The sequence below is a fragment of the Pteronotus mesoamericanus genome, unplaced genomic scaffold, assembly GCF_021234165.1.
Source record: "Pteronotus mesoamericanus isolate MK-2021 breed Mesoamerican mustached bat unplaced genomic scaffold, CSHL_Meso_final scaffold_31, whole genome shotgun sequence".
Classification (NCBI taxonomy): domain Eukaryota; kingdom Metazoa; phylum Chordata; class Mammalia; order Chiroptera; family Mormoopidae; genus Pteronotus; species Pteronotus mesoamericanus.
In genome coordinates, this window is record NW_026555312.1 from 17,874,456 (window position 1) to 17,890,750 (window position 16,295).

Sequence of the window (16,295 nt, forward strand, 5' to 3'; positions counted from 1 at the left end):
TTCATGGCCAGGCATATGCTCTGCATGGCCCACCTGCTCCCACCAGGAGACCCCAATGTACCTAGAACTGGCGACTTTTTAAGGGGAACAAATGAATTGAAAACCTTGAAAAAGCCTTTAAAATTCATGGGCAAAAAAGCTGTTAAGGAGGTTCCAGATATATCATGTTCCCTAAAGGTGAACATGAAGAGTCGAACATAGAGTTCACTTATAAACTCAGAGGCTCTCTAGCTATATCCCAAGACCATGCCAACTGCTCAAGTCCTCCAATTTTAAAAAGCAAGGAAGCACTGTTCTGAATAAAAGAGTGCAGTGCACCCAAAACGGAGGTCTGAAAATCATTCCTGGATGGCTTATTGAGAAAATTCAAGGGTTTTCCTGATTGAAGGTCACACTTCTTACAGTGGAGAAAGCAGTAAGTTAAAATGTTTGCTACTTAAGGTGGCCAGTATGGAATGCCCTAAAGCTTCATAAACGTAAGGATGAAAACAAAAGGAAATAACATCTTCATACACCACCACCTCAAAAGCTGAGTGAGGGAAAGGCCAAACGGTACAATAGCAATCTACTATGAGGTAGCAAAAAAAGGATGTGTCTGTGAGAGGATGACCTGAATCTGTAACAATTCTTCCCCAATGGCTGAGTGATCTGGGACGCGTTACCTAAGCTGCAGGGGGCTGGGATGAGCCTGTCTCCCTGTACTGTGAGCATTAAGATGTGGCAACACATGGGACAGTGTCTAGCACAGTACCTGATATAAAGTGAGCACTCAACACAATGCTCCCTCTTCTCTGTCCCAAGCATTCCCTCTAAATACACTGTTTCACCAGCTGGCCAACTGTTCAGCTTCCTGATTCCTTTAACAATGATTTTGGCAGAGTGCTTCTTAGTCACTTAAAACTGCAGTTTCTTTGTGTCCTGGTACATTACTGTACATGAGTTATACTTTACAAGAGCATGTCCCAAACTTAAAACTTTTAACACTTACACATATATCACGGGTATTCAAAATTATGTTATTTATACATGATGTCATTTGCCTTCGCTGGTGTGGCTCAGTGGATTGAGTGCTGGCCTGAAAACCAAAGGGTCGCCAGTTTGATTCCCAGTCAGGGCACGTGCCTGGATTGCGGGCCAGGTCCCCAGTGGGAAGTGCACAAGAGGCAACCACACACTGATATTTCTCTACCTCTTTCTCCTTCCCTTCCCCTCTCTCTAAAAATAAATAAATATTTAAAAATAAATAAATGTCATTTTTATGTCATTTATAAACTACGGTGAGAAGTATCTGAATAGCCTTTTACGAACTTAAAAATGTGGCAGCAGTAAGATGAGACAAGACTTTGGGTAAGACACACCAGAATTCTATGTCCAGTCTCGTCTCTGCCATTCAATTCCTGTGGAGCTTCGGACTCCTTGCTCACATATGCTTCTGTACATGCTTCTGGTTTTGGGGTTTGTTTGTTTGTTTTTTTTAAGGATTAAATGCAGTAATGACATTAGGACACATCCACAAATATATAGTAAGAACTCAAAATACGTTGGCCATTATCCTTTAGTAACACATACAAAATATTATCATATGGTTACTTTTGAAACTACTACTCAAGTTTAGAATATCAAAGTGGTTGCAAATATATTTTAAAAACTGTTGAACAGAACCTGAAAGTCCATAAAAATCCACAAAGGTAGTTCAGAGACTCAAGACAAACAAGGTAAAATTTTTCTAGTTTCTGTATCACTTAAATCATTGAAAATCCTCCTGGAGAAATCTGGGTAATTTAAGTTACATGTATTTCATCTCTTTGGTCAACATTTCACAAAAGAGACTTATGTTCTTTTGAAAATCACGTTCATTTATAAAAAGAAATTTCAAGTATTAAAAATAAAAATTAACTACTGGGTTTCAAATTGGCAGAATTTAGAAAAACCATTGTAAAGCATGGCTTTCTGATATTTGTATATGTTATAATCAAGTTTTTATTAGGCATGTTTGCACCACTACAGATGTTACAGAAAGCATTTAACAGGCATGCACTATTAAAATTATAATGCATTTTTAATTGATAATAAATGAGTTTGAGATCTGTTATAAATAGGTGTTTATACACTATGAATACCACTGCTAACATACCCTCCGAGACTAGGTAGGTCAATCATGACTAACATTGGTCTCTTCACATACATGGGTAGGTTTCATTAGCAAGCATTATCTCACCCTGAGTTTACTGATAGAAACAACTGCTAGCACAAGGCTGTACCTGTTGCACAATCCCAAGGGACCCATTCGCACAGTCTTTGGGAGTTGGTAGCACAGAAGCCCTGGGCCACCTTTCCAATGTGGCAGCACCTTGAAAAATGGTGCCTAACTCATGACATGTTAAAGTATACAAACCAAATAAACCTCCCTTAACATGCCAAAGAGACCCTCCTTTCTTTCAGATTAATCTAACACGCCAGGAGCCAATTCTACCATGGAGCAAAGCTGCCCTGCTCCTCTATCTACCAAGCAATTATTGGGACCTTCCATGGACCAGGGGCTGAGCTGTCTGCCTGAGGGATTCATTTGCATCCACATACATGTTCACCCAATCTGACTTCTGAGCAACAGTATGCATAAAAATGCCCAGTAGATGACCAGGGTTAGGAAGAGAGATGAATGTCCTAAAAGAAAGCCAAGATCCACACAATGTTTCACCATCCTGGTGGTTTCATTAGTCTAGTGTTCTCAAAAACTGAGCTAAATAGTCACAGAAAGCTTATAGCCAGAAAGTAAGCATCAACTTTCTCACAAGGCAAATTCAACTTAGCTGTATAGACAATTACAGGTAAGCATCACAGTGGAGACTCCAGAATCACTGTCTAGGAAGGATACAGGCTCAGTCTATTTGGGAAGGAAGGAGGAAGCTGCTGAGACATGTAACTACAAACTGTACCTGCATGGCAAGCACAGGGATGTGATCAGAGACATGCGGTTAGGGGGAGCTAATGAGGTAATGAGACAGGGCAGGGGCTAGATGGGGTGGAATGGGCCCTAAAGCTTCCAGAGGTATAATCTGGTGCCTGCCCTTAATCCCTAATTAAAAAGCTGCAGTTTTAAAGTTCAACTGAAATTTATTTTTATTTAAAAATGAAAAAATATTTTCTATTTGAAAAAAATATACATATTGGTTGGTGTACTGACCAAGTCATTTAAAAAGTCCACAAATTTGCCCTCCAAATAGCAAAATATTAATACAGATTCCAATTATTCATTATAACAATGTTCTTTGGGAAGGGCAAATTCATTTATAATTCTTATTCATAAAGTCAGAAACCCATTGTCCCTGGCTACCATGTAGAGTGTTAAATTAGTGGTCTCAACAGGGGCTGGCCTACCCCACAGAACCACAGAATGCATCATTTGCATGTGTGAGGCATTACACACACACACACACACACACCCTTTTAATCATGTAAAATCCCAAATAGATATAAAAATAGAGAAAGTGGTGTAAGTGTATTCTCGTTCTCATCCACCTTCAGCAATTACCCATACTCCTCTACCACCCCCTAAGATCCACCCCTCAGATTACTCTGAGACAAAACCGTGGGAATTTTTGTTTGTCATACTGTTTGAAGTGCCACTGACATTTAGAGGAAAGACATCAGATCTGTCAGAAATCCCACAAAGCCTAGAACAGTCTCTAACTAAAAGTTCTAGGAATGCTACAATAATCCAGCAAGAAAATACTGGTGTCTGATTCAACAGGAATCTCTTCCATGCTTGATACCGAAGTAAACGTCTCCCAAACTATAATCAAATCCAGTCAAACGGGAAACACTGTCATCGGAGCACTCACAGGCATGCAGATATCACAGGAAAGGCCTAGCTAATTAACCCTTTTTTCAAGGAAAGAGAATAGGTAAAAATAGACATTAGAATAAAAATTTAGGCTATTTAAAGCAAATATTAAGAAATGTTATTTGTTTTCTTAAAAAGGGCAATGAAGCCTAATTTACTCTTTTGGAATTTAAAACTCACAAAAAAAGCTACTGTTACAAAAATAGTGTGGTATTAGCTCAAGAATAAAGAAATTAGTAGACCAGGCAAGGGGCCCAAAATATATATGGGAAGTTACTATACGATAACTGTGAGAAAAAAGATTCTTCATTCAATATACAATCCTGGCAGACCGACTTTATTTCTAGAAAAAAACAGATTACTTACCTCACACTATGTACAAAAAGAAGTATAAATAAAGGTCTAAATACAAGAAATATCACATTATACTAATGTAAAGCCATCGATCATTAAACCATTATTTTATATGCCACTGAAATAAAAATACACTACCAGTTAAAAAAGGACCAATCTAAGAGAAAGTGAGTAAAGGATAGGAAGAGGTAATACAGAGAATGAAAGGGAAATAACTAATAAACATGTTAACAAGTCACCATTTTTTACCTTTATCCTTAGCTATAAATGAAATCCAGTGATAGTGAGGATAAAGAGAAAAAGGTAAAAGAGGTGCTGCTACAAATTTTTCATCCAGAAATCTAGCAGTGTCTACTAAAATCTAAAACTGTGGATGTGCTTTCGCTTAGTAATTCCAATTTGGGGAATCTATCCTACAGGAATAAAAGCACAAAAAAATCAGTAAATAAAATGTACATAACAAGGATACTTACTGCAGTAGTTTGTAATGACAAAAAAACAAAATCAGTTTATTTTTTCCATCAAAACCAACAGAATTAGGCAAATTAGTATTTTAGGTTATATAACTAATTAAACTATGAATTAATATCTGTATGGCATGAACTGAAGGGCATCCACATCAAACTACTGAATAGAAAAAAGCAAGCTAGAGTGTAATGTATATAATATCCCATCCAGTCTGGTCAAAAAATTAGCAAAACTCTCTCTCTGTGTATTTATTCCTAAAAACAGTAAGATGTAGGAAATACAGTAAGCTCATAACAACTGAAAGAGGGGAAACCAGACAGATCGATCTACTGATCACTGCCCAATCAATCAAAACTTTTCTCTGAATGAATAAAATCAGACTTCCTTTTCTGGCTCTAAAGAAGGTTATCCTACTCTACTACCCTTTTCAGGTCCAAATATCTAGATCTGAGATACTCCTCCTCTTGTATCTAGCAGTTGGATGTTTTCTAAGTGTTTGGCTAGAGTTGTGTTTCTTATATACAAACTAAGAAAACTGAACTACATAATTCACCTTCAATATTCTACTCTTTTTTGTACAACTGCAAGTATTTTTACCTTTCAATTGTTTACATGATGTATTCTTCAATAAAATAGAAATTTTATCACAAAATAGATAAAAATACAATCTGCTTTCGTTCTCTTTCTAAACACAAGTTCAAAGAAGGTACAGGGAAATGTATGAAAATAAAGGAATTCATTCATTTCTATCTAACCTGAGAAAATTTCTCCAAAAATTAGACTGTTAAGGGCAGCATTCGTTGTGAGGCAGGGAATCTAGTACCCTCAATCTCATCCTGCGGGTTGAAGGTCAATCAGCAAGGTGCAATTGAAAAGCACATTCAATTTCTAATCCTTAAAACAAATGCACCATCTAGGCGACTCAGTTGCAATGCCTCTGGAAACAAAGCACATACACTGACTTTGATTACAGACATGCCACAAATAAAGAAATGGCCGTAAGTACAACATAGCTTAGATCGTGCTTTCTCTACTAAGCGATACTGGCTCAAAGGAGGAGAAAACTGGTTCTTGAGTGAACAAAAAATACCTTAGCTATTACCATGTGGCCTTTGAAATCTTAGCCCTACTCAACACAATCTTATCCCTTAGTATTTTATTCTTCTCATTAGGCAGAAAATTAATTTTAAATTAATTAATGGTTAATTTAATTTCTCTTGAGTGGAATAATGAAAAAAGTTTTCAATACACTAATCTAGTTCATACCTAAAGAGCTACAAGTAGTTTAAAAAAGATCTAATTTAATAAGTTCTCAGCTAAACTCTAGACACACAGCATGAATCCTCAGGCTATCTATTTGGCTTGGAATAGTTTAAATGTTGTTAGTATAAATTAAAACTGTTATCAGTTAACCACTGGTATAAGCACTCAAACTATTAAATAATCAAATTCAAATGTTAAACTACCTCTGAATTGTTAAAAACAAATCTAACAATATATATGTTGAGCAACTCTGCTGCTAATAGTGTGAATATTTAAATTTAGCAAGTGTATTCAAACATTTTTCTCCAAAATATTCAAAATATGTCCAAATTTAAAAACTTCTAAGTTTCTAAGACAATTCTAAACATCTCCAAACTCAAAATTCACTTTTCTTTGCCTTTATTCCTGGCAATGAAATATTTATACTTTGCTTACAAGGCCTCAAAGCTGTATTTTACTACCTCACACGCATGAAAAATATAGTCAAGGGGGCCTGTTCCATTCAGCAGTCTTCTCTGATTATAATCCCACTTGTCACTTGGGCCACATTACGAGGAAGTTAAAATGTCTGACACATCTGCTACAATGCACTTTTATCTTCAAAAATTCAAAAATCCAATTCACATAAGTTTTCTGTATGGAGCAAAAAGTTATAAAAACTGAATGCTTCTTGCATCATAGAGAACATGAAACAATCAGTATATTAAGCATATCAATACCCCCTTTTCCCAGGTGTCATCGCTTCCTTCTAAAAAGAACAAAACAAAATACCATGGTATAATCTCAAAAATCTATGGATAATTTAAATCAACAGTCAGCATTTAACAAGTTACATAAGTCCAAATTATTTCTTTATTAGAGACAAATAAGGCAAGAATAAGATCAATGATCCTGTCCTCTGTGGTATAACTGAATTCTTAAGAGAAAAAGTGATTTTATTTTAAACATTTCTTATCTTTTAAGAGGATTATCTTTCTGTGAACATCATAAAAGATTTGCACCACCTGGTGGAAAAGCAAAGATTCAAACACAGTTAAATCTCTTTATTACAGAGCATTTCTTAGGTCTCCTTGGATCAAAAACCCTTTGAGGACCCTGATGAAAGGCCTGGGCCCCCTCCTCTCCAGAAGCAGGCACATGAATGCATACTCACAGCAGGTGCATTCCCAAACAAACAAATAATAAGTACTTTCAGCAACTCCTGGATCCAGCAATAGAACAGTCATCTTTCTGTTTGTTTGTACTTCCTCTTAGCTTCCCAGAATCTGAATCCTTAGTCCACAGTTGGAAAACCCACCACTGAGTGAGTCCTGGTGGGCAGCCAGGCCTCTTTCCTCTCTCCAGGGCCCCAAGGCTAGATGCTGGCCCTCTCTGACATCTGGCCACAGAGTCACTGCGTGCTCATGCACACTGTATCGCAGAAGGGCACTTGAAGGGTTGGTGCTCCCACCGTATGCTGCCCAAGATCCAGGAGTGTTCCTTGCCATGACCTCACATGGCTGCACACATAGCTTCCTACCTGTCTTAAAAACAGATGTACACCTGTGTTGGCCATTATGCCAGCCATCCAATATCCTTCCAATGAATTACTTCTCTGAGTTAAGAGTGTACTTCTATTCTGCGCAATCACAAATTTCCACTTTATTATAAGCCTCCCATCCTCAATCAACCAATCCTGTGGCCTTCTTACCAACCTGGAGCCAATGGATCAAATGATATTTAAAGAGATACTGGAAGTGAAAATAAGAGGCAGACAAATTCAAGGATATTGTTATTAGAATTGAAGCAGTGTTCCTACAAGCCAACCCAAAGAGGCTTGTTTACCAGGGTAGCTTCCATATGGGTCTTGCTGGTATTTGAGACAACAGGTATAGTTTCTACTGAAGGTGACTGGCAAACATTTAATGAAAGAAAACTAGTAAAGAAAAACTAGATGTCGTAGAAACAAAGGACAATGCCTGTCGATATTTGTATGTCTTTAATCAACAAAATGGAGGTCTGCGCCTCCCTCTGTTCTGCAGTGGCTGCATGAGGACAAGCCCATCACTGCTCCCTCAGCACACCTGACTGAGCATTACAATCTGAAAAAGAAAACCTTAATTTTCCTTTTTCTTTCTCTCAATCCTCACCTGAGGATATTTTTATTGATTTGAAGGGGGGAGGAGGGGAAGAGAGAGAGAAAACATCGATGTGAGAGAGAATCATCAGTCAGTTGCCTCCCATACGCACCCCAACCTGGAATTAAACTCACAACTGAGGTATGTGCTCTGACCGGCAGTCAAATCCACAACCCTTTGGTGCACGGGGTGGCACTTCAACCAACTGAGCCACTCAGCCATGGTACAACCCTGAGCTTATTTTCAAAATAATCTCAGAATTTTTTTTAATTGAAATAGGAATAAACAAGTCTAGATCCTTTTAGTTCAGATAAATACATGACGAAGAGCAAGAAATGATAAATAATTTGCCCAAGGGCACACAGCTAGTTTCTGGTAAGAGTTAAGACCCAGGGATAACAACATTTATTCTATATGCGAGTTACCCTGCTAAGTACATTAAACAGAGCATCTGTTTTAATCCTCATCACAAACCAGTGATGGACGTATCACAGTCATTTTATAACACAGACAAAGAAGCTCAGAAGTTAAATTCTTCATCCACAGAGCTCACAGGCAGAGTAACATTCAAAATTCTATTTGTTCATTTCTAAAGTTCATCCTGGTCTGTTCCTTTCCTGGCTTTGTGGTTTGAGGGATGGGGCAGGGGGAGAGGTGTTCTTAACTTTTTGCATATGTTATATATGTCTACAATCTAGTAAAACCAATAGACCTCTTCAAGGAGTGCTTTTAAATGCCTAAAACACATAGGATAAAAAAAAGAAAACCAATTACACCAAAATATAGTCCTCAAACATTTAAAAAATACATCTGAGAAATTGTGATAGCTATGCTTCTTTATGAAAACATTAAATAATATCTAATATAGCACTAACTACTGTTACTTGCCTTAAATCATCAATAGATAAACATGAAAACATAGGGACTCTGCATACATTAATGTCTTAAGAGATACACCATGTTCTTAACTGTTCCTACACAGTATGCTTTAAAGAAGCAACAATAAATGGTAGAATTTATCATTTAGATTTTATGATGAAGAATTAAAAAAAACACTACTACAACCTATTACATACACAGAATACTTTCCTTTAATATCCAACAATACAACTTGTTTTCCAACCACATAAAACTATATTATCCAAAAATACAGGGTGGGGCAAAAGTAGGCTTACAGTTGTTCATATGGAAAATAATATGATAACCAATAAATAATAACACAGGAATAAACCGTTTCACATATTCACTACTTTAAATCTACTTTATCCCATCCTGTACATTCAGAATTCAGCCATAACCTACAGCTCAACAGAAAAATGCAGAAGGGACTATAGTTTCATGTATCAGCAGTCAGAAAATTTAATTTCTGCCAATGATTCACATACAGCCTCAAGAAAATCATCACTAATCAATATATGAATGACCATAATAGCAAATACACAAAGAAATTTAAACAGACAAGTATGTTTTGATTCTGTGCACTTCATTTGAGTTTGATGAATAGCCAGACAACCAGGTATGTTCAACAACTATGAGAATGGAGCTCAACCAACCAGAAAAAATAATGTATACTGTACTCTGAAAGAAGAAAAGCTGGATGGGATGAAAACGAGGCAGTCTTTTTCCATCCTTCCAGTGACATACACACCCACCCCACCCACTCTGTGACCCGACACTGCTCCTCACTGGGAATTCACCCTGGGAATAAGAAGGTGCTTATAAACCACATCCCCCACAACTCACACATCATGCCTTTATTCACACTCTTGACTTTACTCAGATGGTCCTCCCAGGTGATCTGGCCAACACCTAATCACTCTCTAAGACCCGGCTCACACATCTTCTCTGGAGAGCCACTCTTTTAAAATGGTGTTAGCTGTTTAAGTGTCCATCTGCACCATCATATAGAATCACCTAAGAAGCTTTGCATCCCTGGGCTCTGTGCAGTGCCCAGAACACAGCCTGATGAATTGAACTGAAGAGTCACTTAACAACGCTCAATCAATGTCTGAAATAATTTAAAGGTTTCATATTGCCATCACCCCAACAAAGGCATTTCTACAAAGACCATGTAAGAATGTATTCTATACTGCACCATATTTTACATTCAGCAATCATTTTTCGTGCTTTCACAGGATCTCAAAAACTATCATTTTAAAAGTCTGTTGGTATAGTGGATCAACTTACTATTCTAATTTAAAGAGCATTCAAGTCACTTCCGCTACTTTACTATTAAAGATAACACTAAAATACGTATCTCTGGGCAATATCATTTCGCCTCTAATAATTTCTTTGGAATAAGTTTCAAGAAATAAAGCATTTGGATAAAGAGGTTTGTTTAAAGGGATTTAATACGCAGGTATAAAGCTCCACCATGTCATCAACAACAAATGACTACATCTGTTCCACACAACCTCATGAGAATTGGGTTTTAAAATAAGTATCAAATGCATTGGTAAACAAAAATTATCTCCACAGTGTTCCCATTTTTACATTTTGTTACTGACAGTAATTTTTCAACATATTATTTGATCATTTGTAATTTCCTTTATCTATTATTTCTTTTATATTAGAATAAGCTACCTTTTTAATATTAACTTTGTCTTTCAGCTCTGAGATACATTTTTATACCTGTATTCTAATTCTCAAAACCTCAGAGGTGTAATCTCTCCAGGGGTCTGAATGTTCTTGTATATTTTCTACTTTTCTTCCTATATTTTAATTTTTCTATATACCTACTCTTTAAAATGTAGTTTGATTTGAGGAGTAAAAAATTTCAGTATTTTACCCCCCAAACACTTACTCACAGTTAATCCCAACATTGTCTTCAACTTTTTTTTTCCTTTTTTTTTTTTTGTTGGTTTTTTTTTTTTTTGAGAGAGGTGAAGAGAGGAAGAGGAAGACAGAGAGAAACATGGATGTGAGAAAGAAACATTGATTGATACCTTTTTGTTCGTGTCCTACCAGGAACCAAACGGCAACATGTGCCCTGACTAGGAATCAAACTCTTGACCTTCCATTTCGCAGGACAACATCCAAGCAACTGAGCCACATCAGCCAGGGCCCAACATTGTTTTTAAATGAGACTTCCTTGTTTATGTGTGTGTTTAGGTATGTATAAGAATAATTCCAAAATTGTAAATGTTAAAAAATAGAACTCACATTAGAAATAGATTTTGGAAACAACCAACTTTGCTGAAATTCAAACAAGACCATAAAACAAAGAATACATGAAAAATAAAATAAACTATATGCAATTTTTCACTATAATTAGATTCATTTAGATTTACCTGTCATTGGGTCCTGACACTCCATTTCTCTGAACTATTCTTATTATTGCATTAAAAAAGAAAAGCATGATAATTTTTTCCCTAAAACAGTAATGTATATAAACTTGAAAATGATAATGATTTAATGCTACCTTAATTTCACTTTCACTAAGTCCTACTGGCAGAATTCTATAGAACAAATATGAATACTATTGGAAAAATTTAGCCGTTCAACTGGACACACTCCAACTTTATCTTTCAAAGAACTTGGAAATATAATGAATAGTTTTCTCTGTTACAGATTAAACTCACAGGTCAATATGAATCAAGGCCATAGAAGCGTATGTACTCATACACAGACAGACTCTGCTATATAGGCTTACATGCTTTATATAGCTAAAAATAATAATACCAACATCCATGAGGTGTCAGTAGTTCTTCATACATTTGGTAGCAAGGTCTTGATTCACACAAATGGTATTTTTCCCAAATCAAATGCGTCCAGTGCCTGAGCTTACTAGTGTGTTTTTCTAGAATATTTCTGTTGAGGTCCTGCAGTTACAGGGTGTTTCCAGTGACGAGTCAGGTCAGATGCCACATGGAGCCTGGCCTAATCCTCAAGTGCAGAAACCACACCAAATGTCAAAGCTACTCTCCTTGGCCAAGCCTCTCACCACTGAATTCCTCTTTCTTCTCTTTCAGGCTCCCATAATTAAAGGAAATCAGAAATATTACATGTATATATGTGTGTCTGTATACATTTTATGCTCTAAAATGGGGACTCAAAGAAATTAAAGAGGATGCTTGGGGTTTGGAGTAGCTTTCCCATCAAACTAGGAAGCACTACGTCCTTTCCCAGTCTCTCCTGGCAGCTCTAGTTGCCCCACGGCACTTCTCACTTTGCACTTGCTATGGTCAGGAGCTTGTCTTACCACTCCTATTGAACTGCAGGGCCCTGGAGGCTGGCATTTCTGCCAGAGTCACTTTGGCATCCTCCATGGAACTCAAATCAGGCCTTGCATGGTTTTCCTGAGCACACAGAAAAAAATCCAATCTACCCAAAATAAAAAGTCTAAAACCTTACTTCATTTAATAAATACCTCCTTAAAAATTTATCATAGGTACCACTGCCAAAAATATGGTTTTTAAAGCCTCAGGGGGAAAAAGTAACCATTTTTATAAACATACTATAGACCCATCTCAAAAGACACACTTGTATCAGTGTTTTCATAGAAATAACATTCATATAACCCCACACTTCATTCTTGCAACAAATGCAGATGCTAAAAGGCCATTTAATGTTTACAAAATCCATTATTTCACTGTGGAACTTAGGTCATATCATGTTTATTAGGATATGTGTGAGTTGTTAAATGAGACACCATTCCAGACAGCACAGGGCTGCAACTCCAAGTGCCAGGTGACTATTAAATGTCTGCATAATCTCATCACCCACGTAACCAGCAACTTCCTGATTTCACTGCATGATGAAGGAACTCTGAATCCTGATTTCCTGTATGTCTAGATTCTGCAATGTCAATATTGTGAAATTAATAGCTATCAAGAACTTTATTTTCAAGAATTACTCTTGATAAACACAATATCCATAACAAACACTTTCTTCAGGAGAAATTAAAGACTTCCAAAAAGAAGAGGCAGTGTGTAGAAATTTAATGTTTAAAAATTTAATAAAAAGCATTATAAACGATTCTGGCATAAAGTACTTGCTAAAGTTCCATAGAAGAAATTGTTAACTTCTGAGTTCTACAAATCATATAAAAGTATGGTTATTAAGAGGATCAGGATGTGCCATAGTCTAATTATATCCTCTCTAAAACCAAAAATAACATTAAAACCTGAAGTAACCAAAGTTAACAGTTCCTCCATATTAACTTCAGCATCAGAGGACAGCCCTGGCCACATGGCTCAGTTGGAGCATTGTTTCATGCATTCGATTCCCGATCTGGGCACATATCTAGGTTGTGGGTTCAATCCCTAGCTGGGGCACATACAGGAGGAAACCAAACAATGTTTCCCTCCTTTCCTCTCATAGGGAAAGGAAAGGGAAAGGAGAGAGAGAGGAGAGGGAGAGAGAGAGGGAGAAGAGAGGGAGAGGGAGAGGGAGAGGAGAGAGGAGAGGGAGAGGGAGAGGGAGAGGGAGAGGAGAGGAGAGGAGGAAAATCAATGGAAACATGTCCTCGGATGAGGCTGATAAATAAATATCATGAGACAGTGTCTAAGGCTGAACAGAGTGAGCTCTGGTAGAGCAAGATCCAAAAAAATGTCCTATAAAAGTCTTTATCTCTATCGCAAGCAACACTCCGTGGCAGATGATCAAAACTGTCTGACACAATTTGAGCTTGCTGTAGCAACAAAATCTAACCTATTCCAGTGCTCTCTCCTCTCTGAGACATGCCATTGTACAGACTTAAAGAGTGTTAAAAAAAAAAAAAAAAGGTATCTCTACAGGAGACCTTGTTTTGACCCTTCTAATTATGTCCTGAATTGCTGATATAATGAACTATCTTCTTTCATTTCATAAGCCTCCCCATAAGATAATCTTATACATAGTAAATCCTCACTTAAAGTTATCAACAGTTTCGAATAAATAACAAACCAATGTTATCACAGGCTAATTGATATAAACAGGAATTAAGTCCCTACAGCAACTCATCAGCATTGTAACAAAAACAACTTTATTCTAGGATCTGCTGTAAATATGAGCTCATTCATCATAAAGTGGCCATAAATGTTTCATTGTCACTTATAAGCACATAAAATTCAGATTTTATCACTAGGAAATATTGGGAACATTTGGGTATCTGGAAAGCGCACTGAACCAAAATGTACTCTGACAAAAATACAGTATATGCTTCAATTACTGTATAAAGTACCAACATTATTCTAAAAAGAAAAAAAAAAAAAGTAAAACTCGGTAAAGCAAGAAGTAGAGAATCTGATAAAGAAAAAGTTACCAAATTATATTCCCAACCACAGTGTGTTGGGTGGGTACACTAGCATTGACTGAATGCCTACTACATGCCAGATGCTGTATCTATGTTATATTTACTCTTCACAGTAAGTCATCAGGTAGATATCATTCACAATTTAAGGTGAGGAAACATAGGCTCAGAGGGATAAAATAACCTTCTGTAAATGACAGATCTAGTCAGTCGGAGAATCAAGATTCAATTCCAATTCCACAAAGCCAAACTCCAAAGCCCTTGCTTTCCTCACCCCCAACTAAACCACACTTTAAGTGATAGAAGCTTAGATATAAAAGTTATCAGTGGACTTATGGTTGTATGAGTAGTATGGGTTTAAAATAAAGAATGGCTGCAACATATGCTAAAAGCACAATCATCTCGTTTTGTATCTTTTAAACAGTAACCTAGATTTTCAACCAAAATAATGGGTTTCTATGAGCAGCCCTAAGTAATCTTGTCAAAATATATCATGCAACTTGATGTTTTCAAGGCCCAAGATGGTGCCTGCCACCCAGAGACGCTCAGAACACCTGCAGAGAAAATGTAGCAATGACAAAAAAAATGTTGAAAAACCTCTGTAAAACAGAACTTAAGAAGCTAGACAAAACTCAGAAACATCCAGTTCAGGACTCTGGAAATCAATCAAAGCCATACACAAACTGAGATGTGTTTCTTTGTGAAAATTACTGACCTTCAAGTAAGATCAGCACAGCACAAAGCCTATGGCATTTCTGCTTGAGACTGCTTCCAACCCCTTGCCACCAGCTCCATCAGAGCAATAGTTCAACTGAGAGAGATGAGCTAAGAAAAACAACAGCTTCACAGCTACTACCAGGCCAGGCTCACTAGAAATGGAGTCCTGTCCCTTAAAGTGGCAATTCCACCAGTAAGAAAACACAAAGGCTTGAGGCTCTGCTAACCTGACCTGAACTTCTGTGCTGATCTTACTTGAAGTTCAGTTCTTTACATGGAGAAACACATCTCAGTTTGTGTATAGCTTTGGTTGATTTCCAGAGTGCTGAACTGGATGTTTTTGAGTTTTGTCTTGTTAGGGGGAAGGAAGAAACGAGCAACTGGCAAAGTTTTACCAAGGAGTTCTCTCTGGGAGGTGAGACAACCACAGTGCCCTTGATACACTCACTACAGATATCCCAGGTTGACCAGAGATGCTGCACATGCGTCACAGACACCAGAGTGGGCTCATACCACCTACACATCCCTTGCTAACAGAAATCACACCTACACATACACAAAGATGCAAGGGTGTCCAGCTGAATGTAAAAGCCACAGCAGACATGAAAAGTGCCTGAAATTTGAAGGTGCTCCCCATACCCACACAGATCCATTAGCAGATAGTGAAAGATTTAGTGACTTGAGGTCAACCTCTGATCAATCTTTGGCCAAACATGAAACTATGCTTCCTCAAGGGAAACTCCTAGGGAGCTAAGCTTAAAAGCAACAAGAAAACATGCAAACAAAAACCAAACTTGAATAGACATCAGCAGTCATGCAATATGGGCAAGACAGCCTTCAAAGAGTTATTTCAGGCAAGTTATTAAACAAAATAACAACAAAAATAACAACTCAGGAGCAAGAAAAATCAGAATCCAGAATTGCTAAATTCTATTATCTTTAATATAAAATACCAGCAAAAACTTGGAGTCATGAACAGAAACAAGAAAGTGTGACCCAAACTCATGGGAAAAAGCAGTCCATAGAAACTGTCTCAAGTGTCTCCAAATGTTGGATTTAACAGGTTAAGACTCCAAAACAGCCATTATATGAATATGTAAATTTAAAGAACTGAAGAAAGCCATGTTTAAAACATTACAGTATGACAATGATAACTCAACAAATAAAGCATCTCGATAGAGATATTAAGTATAAAAAAAGTACCAAATGGAAATTCCAGAGTTGAGAAGTACAATAAATAAAATTTAAAAATAACTAGAGAGGTTCAACAGCAAATTTGAGCTAGCACAAGAAAAAATCG

General features: G+C 37.1%; 1 protein-coding gene and 1 non-coding gene across 2 annotated transcripts in view; one reads left to right on the forward strand and one right to left on the reverse strand.

The window, feature by feature from the left end:
* The window catches only part of HIVEP1 (HIVEP zinc finger 1), a 142,092-nt gene that overhangs the window by 108,594 nt on the left and 17,203 nt on the right, over positions 1-16,295 (reverse strand). The window lies entirely within an intron of this gene.
* LOC129085832 (small nucleolar RNA SNORA28) lies at positions 13,627-13,752 on the forward strand. Its single transcript, XR_008530766.1, has one exon. It is a non-coding gene; the product is annotated as a small nucleolar RNA SNORA28 (small nucleolar RNA).